The sequence below is a fragment of the Sphaerodactylus townsendi genome, linkage group LG07 (genome assembly GCF_021028975.2).
Source record: "Sphaerodactylus townsendi isolate TG3544 linkage group LG07, MPM_Stown_v2.3, whole genome shotgun sequence".
Classification (NCBI taxonomy): domain Eukaryota; kingdom Metazoa; phylum Chordata; class Lepidosauria; order Squamata; family Sphaerodactylidae; genus Sphaerodactylus; species Sphaerodactylus townsendi.
The window spans coordinates 75,299,033-75,317,586 of NC_059431.1; positions in this window are offsets into that span (position 1 = coordinate 75,299,033).

Below are 18,554 nucleotides of genomic sequence, written 5' to 3' on the forward strand. Positions count from 1 at the left end.
TCAGACCCATCTCCTCCATGACAGATTGCATCGGGGACATGTAATCCACCGCGAAAATGGGTAGAGATCCGATCCACAGGCATGCGATCCATAGATAGCGCTGGCGACTCATGCAACTCCGCATGATCCAGCTTTCCGTGTCCCTCATCCCAACGAAGTAAGGGAAGACTCGTGTTGAAAGCGAGGGCGGGAGAGAGGAATTTCAGCGAGACCCGTTCTCCAGCTGGTTCCTCCAAATCCAGGAAGGGAAGGCTCGGAACCCTCTATGGGGGGGGGCTGGTGCCTTCCACAGTTTCAAGAATATTCAACCTCACCATGCCGGAACACCAGGAGGTCCACTGATATTTAGAAGGAAGATGAAGATCGATTCCTGTCACAATGTAAAGAATTCCATAGAGCAGAAATAAAAGGCTTTTTTGGTTGAAAGACCGTTTATTCAGACATCTTAGAAAGCTCACGTACCGACGTGACAGGAATGAAGTCTCCCGCCAGAACCACAGGTTATAACCTTCTCCGTCCCATCCCCCTCCCGGTTTCCCCAGTCCCATTCTCATGGGAACGGCATTCTCATCCCTCTCCGTGAGATAAGGCCTCTACCAAGGCCATTGCTGCGATTCTGGCCCATAGCCGAATCCTGGAGATCCAGTCAGAGCCAGCGGCTGTGCTGAGAATCAACACCATTGAAACCTTTACAGCAGACTCCCCTGCAAGGTTTCCACCAGGTCCATGCAGGTGCACTTAGTCACTCAGAAGTTGGCTAGCCTCTGCTCATCTCCCCAAAACCACATTCTTTCTCCACCACTGAGTAATCCTGGGGTACACCAAGTAGCGAGGCTGGTTAGGAGCACTTGCCAGGAAAAACCAACCATGCTTGGCTCTCCAAGGCGAGCAATGGCAGCTGCTGGCAGCAACAAGAGTCCTCCTTGTTCTGGCAATCAACCAGGGGTCCTGGGTTCAGTACCTGCAGCAGTTCTAGTCTCTGGACATGCATCCAGTGGTAGAACTCCATACACATGTGCAGACTCTCTGAATCAGAAGGAGAAACTAGAATGAAGACCAGTGAAGGCACAACTTCCAGCTCCAGTGCTGGAAGACTCAGTGAAAATGGATCAGTGAAATGGATCAGAGAATCAGTGAAAATGGTGCCTTGAAAGGCAACAGGAAGCTGATTTGATAAATTGCTTCTTCTTTTTGTGTGCACTGACCAATAGAAGTGAGGGAGGTGGTCAGCAACACGTACATCCAATGAGAAGTTCTTCACTGCTTGGGCTCTTTACTACCCAGTTTTGTGGAATGTTCTTACTACCAGCTCGCTTTGTGTGAACTTGCCGCAGCAGCACATCTTGCACTTTCGCTGCTTTGTAGGGAAGTCTTTACCGCAACTCTTTCTTATACTATTCACCAAAGGGGCCACCGTAGCCGCCACCAGCTCCTCGCAGAAGTCGCACTCATTGCCATGAAGGGACCTTTGTTACTGGTCCTCGTTGTTTAGTTTACCAGGGGGCTCCTGCCACCAGCCCCCCCTGCAGACCAGACCACTGAAACCAGGCTCTGCACAAGCCAGAATTGATGTCCACCATCGGCTTCAAACGCTGGTGTCCTCCAGCAGCCACACAGCAACAGCCCAGCAAAAAGGGAGCCAGAGACTTATAGCATTGCAAACATAATCACAAAAATATCACCACAAGAGTTAGAATGACCTAAGGTCGTTCTTCCAGTTTAAGTTTACTAAATGTTAAAAAGTTTTAAGAGGTTTGAAAAAGGAAAAAAACAAGAGCTCCGTCTTAATGAACTCCTCTGGTGCCATCTTAGACAAGACTTTATTCACAAAATAGCTTGCATACTCATCACAGCTAAAAGCCAAATCTTTATCCTTTTGGGGACAATTTCTTAAGTTCATTAATTGCTGTATTACTCTAAATAATTATGCTGGACATGAACTTGTGGACACAATGTTGACTGTAAAATAATCCTTTTTCACAGCCTTCACCACCATCTCATAGGCTTTCATAAATGTCCTATAAAATGTTCTTGCCTCTTCATCAGGAGATTTCCTCCAGACTCACTCTAGCCATCTAAGCTCCTGCTTTGTCATTCTCAGCTCCAGGGCATACCGTGGAGCTGGTCTGGCATGGGAGCGCAGAGGGCATCAGGCAGTGATCTCATCGATGGCAATAGAGAGCCAGTTATTCCAGTCCTCCATTAGTTCATTTAAAGCAGGGGTCCCCAAACTTTTTAAACAGGGGGCCAGTTCACTGTCCCTCAGACTGTTGGAGGGCCGGACTAAAAAAAACTATGAACAAATTCCTATCCACAAATGATTGTAAAATGTTTGATTTCACCTTTCAGCCTTTCTGTCATGGTCTATTTTTAGAACAGTGACCAAAGTATGTCAAGTACAGGGTGGGCTCCAAATATTGTTGGGGAGGCTGTGGAATACTGTCCCCTGTAAAAAAAAAAAAGCAGAACTTTCCCAATGAAGCATTACATCTAACCCAGGGTCAGGTATCTTCCTGGGTTCTTTCCTCCCTAGCAGCCAGCGAGCGATTCACCATCGGGAAGCGCCGCGGGGCTGGGGAATCCAGGTGGATTCAGTGCCCTGTTCGTTCAAGCAGTCGTGGGTGACTGTGTGTTTTGGGGAGCGCGACATCTGTTGCCCCAGCCTCGAGATAAAAAGCCTGCCCCGACTGGGGCTCAACAGTCACCTGTCCTCTCAAAAGCACATTTGTTCTCACTTCCCCACCCCGAGCCTCAGGGCCGTCCTGGGCATCCAGGGACAGGAAATCCACACCCGCTTTGCTTCCCTCCCCGCAGACTGAAGAGGAGTCACCCTCTTCGCTCCCCTGAGGCTTCGTGCTGGTGGTGGGGCGGGCAAGCCCCTTGAGCCAGAGGGGCCGATTCCTCCTCTCCCTCGAGCCCCCACTGCACGTGAATGGAGCCATCGCCGCCATGCCTGGCAGGCTGGATAAATGCCTTCAGGGGGCCACATTTGGCCCCCGGGCCGTAGTTTGGAAACCCCTGATTTAAAGGGTCCTTGGGAGGCATTGGATCCTGCAGAGCATTCCAGAAACCAACTGGTTCCATCAGCCTTCGCAGTTGAGCATAAATCAGATCACTGCCTACACAGGATGGGTGTGGCTTATTCAAATGGGCATTCAGGGCATGGTGGTCTGGTCATGGGACTAGAATATTAATAATTGAATCTGCCCCACCCCTGCTCTAAAAATTAAATCCAGAGTATGGCCTGCTCTGTTCATAGAACCTGAAACAAACTGGGAGAGTCCTAGTGCAGCTAGGAAAAGACACCAGGTACGGAGGTTGTTTGGAGGTGGCATAATCTGCATGGACATTGATTTCCCCAAAACAAACAGTCTAGGGAACACCAAGGCCTAGCAAGCCACCACCTCCAGCAGTCTCAGCAGGGTATCTGTTGATGCATTAGGTGGATGGAACACTGACCAGATGGAACACTCTCCTTACCATTTCAGACCAGGCCAATACATTCAAGTTCTTGAATTTCCAGAGCAGGGACAGTCCTGTAAGAGAAAATTTTCCAAATCAACATAGCTACTCCCACCTCTTTGGTCCACAACTGATGGATTGAGAAACCTGGGGGAGGCAGCTCTTTCAGGGTGACTGTTTCACTGTCCCAGCTTGGTCACACAAGCCAGATCTACCTTGTATTCTGCAAAACAATCTTGCAGCATCTTGGTCTTATTATTCAACACTGTGCATAGAGATATACAACAGCAAAGCTACCAAAGAAATTGTTTAAAAAACCCCTGAAATTAATACCACACTCTCAGTAATTACTTCCATCTAAAATAATAGGAGGGTGCACTGCTACAAGGCCCAACTCTGGAAATAAAAGAAGAAAAGAATACGCCCATGCAGCAGTCATACAGCCCTTCTGTTTAAGTGAGAGGTTATATTATCTCCTTTTCATTTTAAACAATGCCTTCTTGCTGCGCTCCTTTTCAGCTGAATTGTTTGCAATATCACACCTAAGTCAATTATTACAGTAATGCTTTTTTTTACTTTGCTCATCTTGATTTGTGCGGGGGGCGGGGGATAATGCACATGCTTTTCTGCTAAAGATAATGCATTATGGATTGAATTCAGGGGTCAGTGTAAAAACACATAAAGCCTTGTCATCAAAGAGAAAATTGTGATCGCAAGCTTGGTCACTTGTAACTTGTAGGGTGGGGGTAGGGATTGTGAACTCATTAAAGAATGGAAATAAAGCAAACATCTCTCCACCTCCACCACTGTGAGAATGAAATCTTATAAAATGTAACTGCAACCTTCAATTCAATTTATTGTTTAATGAGATTTGTTAGCTGCTTATCCAAAACTGGTAGCTTTTAGTATCACTAAGAATGGCAGAAAAAAAACAAACATCAGTAAAATGGATAACAACGCAAAACTGCAGGAAAACTAAGGATGACAAAACAGTCTGTTCTGAGTTAAAATCAGGTACAAGAGCTGGTTTTAAAAACCTGATATTAATTATCTTTTTTTGTGGGAGCAAAAACTATCAGACCACAACCACCCACCCTGGAAAACCCACAACAGCCAATTGGTTCTGCCAACAATATAGATGACAAATCATAAAACCAACATGTTTATGACAATGAAGAGCAAATCTAGTTGGTGGTACATTGTGAAAACTGTAATTCTTTATATTCTGGACAAGTCCTTGAGTTTGGGCTTTGTCATAGTGTATGTGGGTGTCTGCCTGTGATGGGGTGGCAATTTGCAAACTGAGATGGAATCTTGAAATGGTTGTCAAGACTTGTGAGTTGGAGAGAAGAGAGACAATTATGCCACCCTTCACTATCTCCATTGGTAGTTCAAGTTTGCAGTCTTGGCTTATTCAAGGATCTGTCTAGATGCCTAGATTCAGATGCGTAGTGCCCATGGGGACAGGCCCCCATTGAGTCACGGGGGGCAGACCCCTCCCCTTCCCTTCTTGCCCCACCCCACACCACCAGAGGTCGCTGCTGGGCCAGCCTCAGGAGGCAGCAGCAGCAGCAGCCTGGAAGGGGGATTGACTGGGAGCTCTTTGCCTCCCTGCCCAGCAAGTACTCACCCTGCAGCCACTGCGGGAGCACCCAGACAAGGCCGAGAAGCCCCTGCCATGCTGCAGAGGCACTGGCGTAATGCCCATTGGGCAAGGTGGGCAGCTGCCCAGGGCATCACCTTGTGGGGGGCATCAAAATGCTGGGTTCGTTTTTGGGTATTTTAGTGGTTTTCCATTTTTGGCCTGCAGGGGGCGCAGCTTTTAGGCTAGCGGCACCAAATTTTCAGTGTATCATCAGGAGACTGTCCTTATGCTACCCCCCAAGTTTGGTGAGGTTTGGTTTAGGGAGTCCAAGGTTATGGACTCCCAAAGGGGGTGCCCCTATCCCCCATTGTTTCCAATGGGAGCTAATAGGAGATTGGGGGCTACAGTTTTGAGGGTCCATAACTTTGGCCCCCCTGAACCAAATTGCACCAAATTTGGGGGGTAACATTAGGGCAGTCTCCAGATGATACCCTGAAGGTTTTGAGACTGTGCCTTCAGAAATGTGCCCCCCACAGCCTGCAACCCCCATTGACAGCAATGCAGAAAACTCAATGCAGAACAAAGATTCTTGGGCAAATTTCTAGGATGTTCCTGCAGGGGGTGCATTTTTGGATGTATCGGCACCAAAATTTCAGGGTATCATCTGGAGATGATGGCACCCCCCCAAGTTTGATGCAGTTTGGTTCAGGGGAGCCAAAGTTATGGACCCTCAAAACTTTAGTTCAGTCTCTGGAACCAGCAGAAAGGAGCAGCAGTGGACAAGGCATCTGGGCCAGGAAGAACAGAGTGACTCTGGTGTTCATTTTGGAGGGCTTTTCTCAAAGCCACATCTTTTTAAACAGTGTATTTTTAACAGGGGTTTGCAGGGGTTATCTCTTTTTTTTCTCCTTAAGGCTACTAGGAGCTGAGACTGCTGGAGGTGGGGCTTAACAGGGGTTAACAGAGGTTACTCTTTGTCCTGGGCTGCTAAAGGTGGGGCTCCTGAGGTGAGTCATTCAGTCTTTAGTTCAGTCTCTGGAACCAGCGGCGCACGCCTAGCGGCGCGCATAATTTCTTTCTTTTTTCTTTTTTAAAATAAATAAAATAATTAATTAATAGGACATTTCTTGAGAGGATAGTAGGTACAGATAGCTCCAAGGGGCACTGACTAAAAAGTTTAAAATATCTAAATATCTAAACAAAAGCAGATATGAAGGCAGAGGGAAGCCAGCAGGGGGGATGGGGGGCTTGCCAGTGTTTTGCACTGAGTGTCACATGTATGACTATCTGCCACTAGGCTCAGAAGTAGGTGGAGTGTGCCACTCAAGCTGCAATGAGCTCCTGGCACTCAAGGAGCGTGTCGTTCTCTTGAAGCCAAGGTAGCAGACCTGGAGAAGCTGAGAGAGGCAGGCAGAGGGCAACAAACAAGGCTTTCAGGGACCTGGCAGCGGGTCCCACTCCCAAGGTGACATCTCTTCCAGATGTCACGGAGAGTGAGAGTCTGGGCGACAGAGGGTGCCAGTCTGAGGGGGGGGACTATGCTCCCTTAGATGGGATCCCTTCCTTAACTGATGATCAGCTATCCTCTCGCTAGCAGGATACCCCTCAGGGAGGTGGGGGGGGGCTCCTTGTAGTGGGTGATTCGATCATCAGGAATATAGAGAGTTGGGTTTGTGACAGGCGTGATGACGGCCATGGTGACTTGCCTGCCTGGTCTTGGCGAAGGTTACTTGGATGTCACGCTTCGTCTAGATAGGCTGTTAGAGCAGTGCTGGGGAGTGGGAGTCAGCAGTTGTGGTCCCACACATTGGTACCAATGACATTGGGAAATATAGCAGGGAGGGTTCCTGGAAGCTAAATTTAGGCTGCTAGGAAAAAAGGTTAAAATCAGGACCCCCAAGGTGGCATTCTCTGAAATGCTACCTGTTCAGCACCAGAGGGCGAGCTAGGCAAGCGGAGGAATACAGGGTCTCAATGCGTGGATGAGAGAAGCTGGTGCAAGGCAGAGGGTTTCAGATTTGTCAGGAACTACTAGGGAACCTTTTGGGATAAAAGGCGGAGAAAGCCTGTACAAAAGGGACGGGCTTCATCTTAACCAAAAGAGGAACCAACCAGAGGCTGCTGGCTCTAGCATTAAAAGGTGTAGAACAGCTTTTAGAAAAGCTGATTCCTGGGGGAAAGCCGAGCCAGGAGCTACAAAAGGTGACTTAGATTCGAATACAGAGTCCATGGGGATGCAGACAGAGAAGGAGGTTTTTTTAAATCAACCACATACAAGTGAGGGAACATAGCAATGTGATAAGTGATAGTGTCTACAAAGGCTAGAGGGACAAAACACACTAAATCCCAGGTTGAGGGACAGAGAGCCAGAGTATACAGGTGTCTCTATGCTAATAGTAGAAGCGATTCGAGCCTAAAATGGGGAGCTGGAGTACAAGAGTTTTGAAGGGAGGACATTGAGTATAGTGGGCATACACAGAGACATGGTGGAATGAGGGAGAACCAGTGTAGGATGCTGTTATCCCCAGGTTACAGGCTCTACAGGAAAAGGGATAGGACAGGGAAGCGTATTGGGGGGTGGGGTGGCCCTCTACATCAAAGAGGCATAGTGTGTCACATAAAATAGACAATGCAGGGGAGCTGATTCCTCTACAGAAGCACTGTGGATATCAATACCAGGGGTGAAAGCTTATAGTTTAACATTAGGAATATATTATCGTCCCCTGACCAAAGCATACAAAGAGGATTCTGAGATGGAAAAAGAAAAATTTAGAGAGAGGGCCAACAAAAGCAACAAAATGTAGGTGTGGTAATGGGTGATTTTAACTATCCCCATATAAACTGGAAAAATGCATGTTCAGGTCATAGTAAGAGGAGAGAACATTCCTGGATATGCTTGCTAAATGACTGTGGCTTAGAGCAGATGGTTTGTGGAGACCAACCCAGGGAGATGTGATCCTAGATCTAATTCTGTATGTGGGACCCCAGGACCTGGTGCTTGAGGAAGTCCAGTGTTGTTGAGCGATAGGGAACAGCGACCACAATGCTGTCAGATTCAGTATCTCTGCATGCTTGAACAAAGTGACAACTACTAATGTAGTTTACATTCGCCTGTCAAGAAAGGGAAATTTCTACTCAAAAGATGAAGGGGGATATTAGTGCGCAGAGGAAGGCTATGAAAGGGAAAATCCAAAGAGAGTCAAAAATGTCCAAGATGCTTGGAGGTTATTTAAAAACACACAGTCTTAAAAGCTCAACTGGGAATGTGTTCCCACAGGTTAGGAGGAAAGGCTAGCGCCAGTCCAAAAGAAAGCCACCATGGTTAACAAAAGGGGCGTTGAGGAAATTATTGAGGGGGGAAAAAAAGATGTCTTTTAGAAAATGGAAGTCCCAACTTAACTGATAAAAGAATACCAGAAGGAGAACACAAATGGTGGCAAAAGAGAAGCAAAGTTAGCTGTAAGGGGGAGGCAAAAAAAAAGGATTATGAGGAGCATGAAACATAGCTGTGAACATCAAAACCAGCAACAAACAGTTCTTCAAGTACATCAAAAGCAGGAAGCCAGCAAAGGGAAGCGGTAGGCCCAGTTAGATGACAAAGGAACAAAGGGTGTGCTAAAGATGACAGGGGAGATTGCAGAGAAAAGCTGAATGAATTCTTTGCATCTGTCTTCACCCAAGAGGAGGTGAGGAAAATTCCTGCACCTGAACCAAGCTTCTTAGGAGGCCCGAATCAAGGGAACTTGATCAAATTCTTGAGATGAGTGGTAGACAAGGGGAAGAAGTTCTGGCAGCCATTGATAAACTAAATGCTACCAAATCCCTGGCCCAGATTGCATTCACCCAAGAGTTCTTAAAGAGCTCAAGCATATGAGAATTGCTGATGTTCTCACTTTAATAATATGCAACTTATCCTTGAAATCAGGCTCCATCCCTGAAGACTGGAAGATGGCCAATGTCACACCAATGCTTTAAGAAAAGGATCTAGGGGGGGACCCGAGGAAATTACAGGCCAGTCAGTTTGACATCTGTTCCTGGTAAATTAGTAGAATCTCGTCAATTAAAGATACAAAATTATAAAACATGTACAAAAGCAAAACCTGCTGAGAAAGAGTCAGCATGAAAGCGTTTGCAGAGGCAAATCCTGTCTTACAAACTTACTAGAGTTCTTTGAGGGATGTAAATAGGCATGTGTGGATAAGAAAGGGGGGAACCAGTGGACATTGTCTACTTGGATTTCCAAAAGGCTTTTGACAAAGTTCCTCACCAGAGACTATTGAGAAAACTTCAGCAATCAAGGAATAAGAGGGGAAGTCCTCCTATGGATTAAAAACTGGTTGAGAAACAGGGAAGTAAAGAGTGGGTGTAAATGCGGGAAATTCTCACAATGGAGAGATGTCGAGTGAGGTGTCCCCCAAGGATCCATTATTGGGACCAGTGCTCTTTAACCTATTCATAAATGACCTGGAAGTAGGGGTGGGTGGCGTGGGTAGCCAAGTTTTGCAGATGATACCAAATTATGTAGGGGTGGTGAGAACCACAGAAAGGATTGTGAAGAGCTCAAATTGGACCTTGATAAATTAGGTGAGTGGGCTAAGAAATGGCAAATGCAGTTCAATGTAGCAAAATGCAAAGTGATGCACATAGGGGCAAAAAATCCAAACTTCACATACTGCTACAAGGGTCAGTGCTATCAGTCCTGAAAGACCAGGAAAGGGATTTAGTACGTCTTAGTTGATAGTTCCATGGGGATGTCAACTCAATGTATGGCAGCTGTGAAAAAGGCAAACTCTATGATAGGGAGAAGGAGGAAAGGAATTGATAATAAAACTGCAAAGATTGTCCTGCCCATATATAAAAGCCATTAGTGCATTTTCCACACTTGGAGTACTGTGTTCCAGTTCTGGTCACCACATCTCAAAAAAGGATATTGAAGAGATAGAAAAAGTGCAGAGAAGGGCCTTGAGGATGATGGGGGGACGGGAGAGCATTCCAGATGAGGAGAGGCTGCAGCGTTTGGGACTCTTTAGTTTGGAGAGGAGATGGCTGAGGGGGGGGATATGATTGAAGTCTATAAAATTATGCATGGGGTAGAAAATGTTGACAGAGAGAGAAATTTTTTCTCTCTTTCTCACAATACTAGAACCAGGGGGCATTCATTGAAAATGCTGGGGGGAAGAATTAGAACTAATAAAAGGAAACACTTCTTCACGCAACGTGTGATTGGTGTTTGGAATATGCTGCCACAGGAGGTGGTGATGGCCACTAACCTGGATAGCTTTAAAAGGGGCTTGGACAGATTTATGGAGGAGAAGTCAATTTATGGCTACCAATGTTGATCCTCTTTGATCTGAGATTGCAAATGCCTTAACAGTCCAGGTGCTTGGGAGCAACAGCCGCAGAAGGCCATTGCTTTCACATCCTACATGTGAACTCCCAAAGGCACTTGGTGGGCCACTGCGAGTAGCAGAGAGCTGGACTAGATGGACTCTGGTCTGATCCAGCTGGCTTGTTCTTATGTTCTTATGTTCTTAACTGTAGCCCCCATCTCCTATTAGCTCCCATTGGAAACAATGGGGGATTGGGCACCCCCTTTGGGAGTCCATAAGTTTGGACTCCTTGAACCAAACCTCACCAAACTTGGGGAGTAGCATAAGGACAGTCTCCTGATGATATCCTGGAATTTTGGTGCTGATATGTCTAAAAAATGCACCCCCTGCAGGCACCAATGTCCTGGTGCAAAAAGAAATTTGGTCGTGGTGGAGTGGCCGCCCATGGGGGGGGGGGCACCCAATTCAGCTTTTGCCCAGGGCTACAGTTTGCCCAGGGCTGCCTTGTTACGCCCCTGGCTGCAGAGGCCCCAGCTGCTGCAGTCAGGACAGAAAGGCTCGGAGGAGTCAGGTGAGCCAGCAAGGTCTGTTGCGGCTGCAAGGCAGCAGGAGGCAGTGCAGCCCGCACACAGCCCCAGAGGGAAAGGTGAGGTGACCCAGGCTCCCAAAGCAGAAGTGCTTTTGAGATTAAGCAATTGAATTGTAAAGTTGAAGTTCAGATGGTAGTGGCTTGGGGGGTGGGTGGGTGGGGGGGCAGAAGTGGCAACGTTTTGGTGTGAGTGCGGGTGTAAAGAATGGAGCGCCCTTATGGAGACCAGAACTGTTTTTGTGCAACAGGCTGGTTGTGATTGGCTCTCGCAAAGCTCTGGAACTTTGCAAAAAGTTTGGAGGGAAAGCACAAGCGCAAGGGGAGGGAGAGGAAGAAGGGAGGAAAATGCCTTTCAAGCACTGTGCTGTGGGACTGAGAGCAAAGGAGCAGTATGTGTTCCCTCCAAACTCATGGTTCTTTATGTGAATTTTCAGGAGGTTTTTTTTTTTTTGCAGAGTTTATAAAATTACAGATGGAGGGAGGCAATGTATTTGGAGCAAAACTGAGGAAATACATGTGTGTGAAGTGAGAGCTGCAGAGAATTAAAGAATTTAATTTTTTTCTCCTCCTAACCCCCACTCCCACTCACCTTTCCTGTCTGGATCTGCCTTCAATGGCATTCTCTTTGTGCAGGAATGAATCTGGGAAAATGCCGCTTGTTGTGGAGTTAACTTTTTGCTAGCGTTTTCAGGGTGGAGGGGAAAATTTATGTAGCCAATGGGAGGCATGGGGCAAACAGGCCATGTCCCAAAAAACGTGCTTCCAAGCTGACACTTGCTGCTCCTTCCAGTATTGTTTTGCATTTTTAATTTTTTCCCTGCCTTGCTTTGGCCTGGCCTGAGTTGTTCCCATGGGCAGCTGGAGGCTCTATGGGCAGCTCTCAGGGTCGGAGGGAAGGGGGGGGGGAGAAAAAGGTCCTCCTCTCTGCTGTTTCCAGTCTGTACCTCATAAAGAGATGGATGAGGAGGAGGAGATGTTTCTGACTTCAGCTGTAACCCTGACCCACCTTAAGAAACTTTGCTTGGAGGAAAACCTAGTTTCATCAAGGCTGGGAAGGAAAGAACACTGCACATGTTCAATAGCTCCCTCTCTGATACTTCATCCCTTGCCACCCTCCCCCCATCCCAAGCCACTCTTGCCGTCTTCTCCAATCCCTACCAACCCTTGCCTCCCTCCCCCCACCCCTAGATCAGCTGGCATTGTTATGAGGGGTGGTGATTTTGGGGTGACTTAATGCAAAAATCATAAGGATCTACAAGGATCCATGTTTTCCAAGCAGATTTTTTTGTCACTGCGGCCCCATGAAGCATGGGATGTGTGATTGATGTGTTCAGACATGTGGCTAATGGCTGGAGTTGTGATGTGCTGGTGATTTTGGGATGGCTTAGTGCAAAAATCATGAGGGTCTGTGTTTTTCAAGCAGGTTTTTGTGCCACTGCAGCACCACAGAGCATGGAATGCATGATTGTTTTGGTGCTGCCTGTAGACTAAGACATGTATTATAGTTTCATGGTGGTTTCATTTCATTTCAATGCAAAAATCAGAATTCGTGGGGATCTGTTTAAAATCATCTAGATCCAGCTTTTACCCAGATTTGTGAGTTGGGGCATGTTCTATAATGTGAAAGGAGAGCTCCTTCCCAGAGTGTGTATGCATATGAGATGGAATGATGAGCTACATCCCAGGATATTAAAAGAACTGGCAGAAGTAATATCAGAACCACTTGCTATAATGTGATTTTGGGCAGTATCAATAGAAGTATAGTGTCAAGATTGAGGGATGTAACAGTACCTCTGTATTCTGCACTGGGTAGAACTCACCTGGAATATTATGTACAGTTCTGGGCACCACAATTCAAGAAGGATATTGACAAGCTGGAATGGGTCCAGAGGAGGACAACAAAAATGGTAAAAAGTCTGGAATCCATGCCCTATGAAGAGAGGCTTAGGGAGCTGGGGATGTTTAGTCTGGAGAAGTGAAGGTTAAGGGGGGACATGATAGCTATGTTTAAATATTTGAAGGAATGTCATGTTGAAGTGGGAGCAAGCTTATTTTCTGCTGCCTCAAAGACTAGGTAATGGATTCAAAGTACAGGAAATGGATTCAAGTAATGGATTCAAGGTGCAGGAAAAAAGATTCCACCTAACATTAGGAAGAACTTCCTGACCTTCCGGGCTGTTCGACAGTGGAATTCACTGCCTTGATGAGTTGTGGAGTCTCCTTCTTTGGAGGTTTTTAAACAGAGGCTGGTTGAACATATGTCAGGAGTGCTTTGATTGTGTATTCCTGCATTACAGGGGGTTGGACTTGATGGTCCTTATGGTGTCTTCCAACTCTATGATTCTATGAATGGTTTGGAAAAGCTGAAAGAACTCCTTCCGTGTGTGTGTGCGCGTGTGTGATGGAATGGTTGGGAAAAGCTGAAAGGAGAATTACTTCCCAAAGCATGCGGGTGTGTGTGTGTATGTTTGAAAATGTCAAAAAAAATTACTTACGCTGTGTGGCATGGACCATTGCTGTGTTCAGATTTGTGTGAGTTGGGGCATGTTCTATAATGTGATGGTGACTTTGAGATGACCTAGTGCAAAAAATCATTCTTTGGTCATGGTGGGGGAGGGCGGTCATGGTGGGGAGGGCACAAAACTCAAATTTTGCCCCAGACTCCATTTTACCTAACTACACCTCTGCCTAGATTACAGTATTGTAATCCCCTGAATCAAACATCACCAAATTTCGGTGGTATCATCAGGACAGTCTCTGGATAGTACCCTGAAATTTTGGTGCCGCTAGCCTTAAAAATGCGCCCCCTGCAGGCCAGAACGTGAAAACACTTAAAAAATTTTAAAACGCACAAACGACCCTGAAATGTTGGCGCCCCCCCACGTGACCAAATGGGGGGCGCCCGGGGACATAGGGTACCCCCTGTCTCTAGGCAGGAACGCCACTGCTGTACAGCATTGACCTGAAGAGCTTTTCACTACCTGCATCTGGGCAGAAGTCTGTAATCTTCCACATAAAACTGGATCAAGTAATTGTTTTCCATTTCTTCATAACTGTAAGCAGAGAATGTTGTTATGCATTCAGTGTAGGGCTACCAATGGTCCATTATGCACTGCACAAATAAGCCGTCCTGAAGATATTTTAACAAAGCTGCCTTTTTTTTTTTGTTCAGACAGCTTGGACAAAAAAGGTATCAGAGGAGATAGAGGCTTTTTTCTCCCTGCCCAACCATTAAAGCCCCTTGTCGTTTTTTTCTGCTTCTGGCACCGGACATTTTGTGCTGCAGGGATTCTCCTTGCACACAGCTATTTGGTTATGGTTACCCCAAACATTTACTCTGTAGACTCTGATCCTGGACACCTTTTCAGCTCAAAAAGTACATGATTGTATTCTGTTCATCCTGCCGATTCTGGCAATATATAATTCTGGCAATATATAATTTTCTCTTTTTTATGTTCAATGAGCTGCTTTCAAAGCTATGCAGACACAATATGAAAATCAGCTGTGATTCTGAAATTGTGTCTGCACAGCTTCAAAGACAGTTCATGAAAAATAAAAAAAGGTTACAAATCTGGAAGAAATGGAGAAGAATAATGGGCAGTTTTCACAATGCTAGTTTTTGTGCCAAGAGGTTAAAAGATGCTCTATGAAATACCAAACTAAAGTCAATTCCCCACTTCAAAAATGGAAGCACATACAAACCTTTTTGGGAAAAACCAGGACCTTTTGAGCCCGGTTTCAGTGTGCCCACTGCAGCTTCTGCCCCTCAAATGATCCTCAGGCAGCAGCCACCAGGATTCCCCACTCTGAAGCTGTGGAGCGTGCGTTCAGCTCAGGTGCTACCCTGATTGGCGGCTGCTGCTGCTGGGCGGGATTTTTTTTAACTTTTTCCCTGTCGTATCCACGTCTGTGCGAGCATGCACAGCCCAATACAATATAGAAACGAGGAGACGAAGAAACAGCTTCTAAAAACAAACCAAAAAATTACTAGAGCCAGCCACCTTTTACACAGCAGTGCAAGGCTTAGCTAGTTGAGCTATGGAGCTGCTACTGGCTACAGGGGATAAATACTAGTCTTTAAGTGAATGCAAGGCTTTCTGTTCAGAAGTTAGATTTGTGGCTATGGTTTTCCTGCCATCAGTTGCGGTTTGCAGCAGCTTCAGTTTGCTCAGGGATCTGGAAGAGGTGCAGGCAGGATGGAGCTGGGCGATTGGGGATGTGTGTGTGTGATTCAGCGGCCCTTTTGGCCCCCACTGAGGAGCCGCCAGCAACTCCCCGGCTCTGAGATGAAGAAGGGGGGGATCCCGAGTGTGTTCTGCACCAGTGGGAGGAAGAGGAGCCCCAGCTGTGTGACTGCTGCTGCCAGACCCACCCACGCAGAGAAGGAGGAAAGCCCTACCAGCCCCACCGTCCTATTTGTACATTGCTGGCATTCACTGTACTTTGCAAGTTTGCACGGGCAAGTTTCCCCGTTTTGTTTTTGCAGCGGAAAGAGACGGGCAGTCCTCCCCCTAGTTCAGTGGTGGCGAACCTTTGGCACTCCAGATGTTATGGACTACAATTCCCATCAGCCCCTACCAGCATGGCCAATTGGCCATGCTGGCAGGGGCTGATGGGAATTGTTATCCACTAGTATCTGGAGACCAAAGAGTCGCCTGCAACAGATTCTATGTAAAACACACACCCAAAAATACAACTGTTCTGCAATAAACAAATAAATGTGGACAACAAAAAAGGAGGTTAAGAGCTCGTGCATCTAATCTGGAGAAACCGGGTTTGATTCCCAGCTCTGCCACCTGAACTGTGGAGGCTTATCTGGGGAATTCAGATTAACCTGTACACTCCCACACACGCCAGCTGGGTGACCTTGGGCTAGTCACAGGTTCTCGGAGCTCTCTCAGCCCCACCCACCTCACAGGGTGTTTGTTGTGAGGGGGGAAGGGCAAAAAGATTGTAAGCCCCTTTGAGTCTCCTACAGGAGAGAAAGGGGGGATATAAATCCAAACTCTCCTTCTCCTTCTCCTTCTCTTTTTCCTTCTCCTTCTCCTTCTCTTTGTCCCATTCAAAAATCGGCCCCAATTCCTTAATGCACAATTAAAAAAAATACTTGTCCCTAGCTGGGCTAGAACATGCAAGCTTCATACTGCAACACAAGGCTGCTTTAGTGAATTGAACCACAGAAGGACTACTGGCAAAAGGTGATAAATACTAGGTTTTGAGTGAATTCAAGGTTTACTTGCATTGTTATGTAACTGGCCAGATGTTCCTTCAAACAGACGTTGATCTCAGCACCACAAAAAAATGGCTGTGCACGCATCCCACCCAGCCCACTGCTTCCTTATTGGGCTAAAGGCTCCACATTACTATCAGGGGCAGGAAACTGAAATGCGGAATCACCCCCAGGCTTCCCCACTGCTCTTCCATCCAGGAGCAGAAATGATGTGCGCTGAGGGAGTAGGAGAGCGGCAGAATCGGGGTGGCTGCATTGTCGCCACTGGTGCAGTGGGGAGTGCTGCTGGACTCCGGATTACTTGCCATGAATAGCCTGCATCAAATGGTGAGTGGGGAATCAACCTAAGTTGACCCAGCAAGCCTACTATATTTTTCTGCATCTCTAACTGCATAGGAAGCATTTCATCACACAGCATCTCAGTTGCCTTATGATATGATGGGGATTGGCTTGGACGGTTCATTGAGGTCAGGTGTTTCAATGGGCATTAGTCAGGATAGTTATATGCAACCTTTACATTTAAAGGCAGTTTCAGCTAGAATACCAGTTGCTGGGGGAGATGATTGTTGCCCTTCTGTCCTACTTGTTGGGTTCCAGGACACATCTTTTTAGATATCTGAAAAAGTATGCAAACACATGAAAGTATGTACCAAAACCAAAACTTTGTTGGTCTTAAAGATGCTTCAGACCAGCATGGCTACCCACTTGAAACCATCTTTCTATTTCTAAAAGAAGGATGTTGAACTAGATGATCCTTGGTCTAAAATTCACTGTTATGACTCATTTATTTTAATGATAGTATTAAGCAGGACTCTTGACTGTGTTTAATTTTACCTGGATCTCTGTCAAAAGGAATAAATAAAAACCTGTAATAAGCATTAGTGCTGACATTCTAACAGTGCTCCTGAGATTTCTTTTATGATGACAAACCCAGTGCCATAGTGTTCATAGGGCTGAAAATACATGGTAGGACTGTTGCAAGAAATGACCAAAGCAGCGCCTGTAACATTTAGCAAGTGATGTGACTTGATGTGACATCATCTCACTGTGACTTTTTTTGTCCCCACTTCAGTTTTTCAGCTGTGCTTACAAGGGCAGTGCAACTTTCTGTGCAATGATATCACCTTACTTGTTTTTAATTGCTACTACAGAAGAGAACAGGAAGTGTTATAGAATGGCTGTTTTGGTGGATGCCACATAGCATCTATTTTTGACAGAAGGGAGAAAACACAGAGAAACGTAGTATATTTTCTTATCCACCAATTGCACACACAAAGCAACCTCATATATTAGTCTACCTGGCCAAGTATTGTCTAGTAGTTTGAGAACCCAGACACAACTGGAAACTGTCAATCTGTAAAGAGTCAGCTAGGCACATATGCAAATGCAGTATATAGAGAGAAGAAGAATCGTAACCTTTCATTTCTTCTTTGCTGATTTTAACAACTGTTGCAATGTTTTATGTTTATAAGGTTTAAGCCACCCTTGAACATGTGATCTTGGAGAGCTGGCATAGAAAATTATTAAACAAATACTCAAAACTGGGCTGTGTGTGGTATTACTGGGACTTTTAAAAGGGAGAAAAGACTGCCCTTAAAAGTCACTCATAATATTGCTGAAAACCCAGTTTCAATTCTTGAAACTCAGTAGGGCTGTTTCTGCATGGCCCAAAAATCCACTAATAAGAGGGCAAAAGCAGTGTTATGGGTGGAGAGTTTGCTTGGCCATTGCTGTAGCACCACCACTGCAGCAATGCAGCAACACTCAAGCGGGGCCAAAATAGCATAATCGAAAGTCACTCAACAGGTGAGGTTTTTCAACAATGGGACTCTGCGGCTGGAGTCGTGTGAAGTGCCTGGCAGGAATCGGTGCCACAAACTCTGTCCTCTCAATGGCGGCCCACACTGGCAGCGGCCATGATGGGAAGGGAGAACCATCCTGGCAGCCATGCTGGTGAGGTCAGCTGTGACATGTACCAGGCAGCATGACAGCTGAGGTGGTGGCAGCCAGGTGATCCGTGACATCGTGGGTAGCCATAGGCTGTTGCCATGCAGACATGCGCACCTGAGCCAGAGGAGAAAAGTGGGTCAATGGCATCTGAGACCGAGCAAGTGCCACATGGGATGGGGACACCGTGTAGGCATGGGAGACACAATGGCCCAGGGAGGTGGGTCCACTGCCAGTCCTGGGGGGCAGTAATCTCTCAACCACACCCCCAGCCACAAAGGAGGCTGCTGCAAGTGGGAGGAATGGCCAAGGGGGAGGGATGAAGGGACGTGGTGGACCCATGCAGACACCACAAGATTTCCTTGGTGCCAGCGAAACAGGTGTGTGACAGTGTCAGGTGAGTTGGTAGGG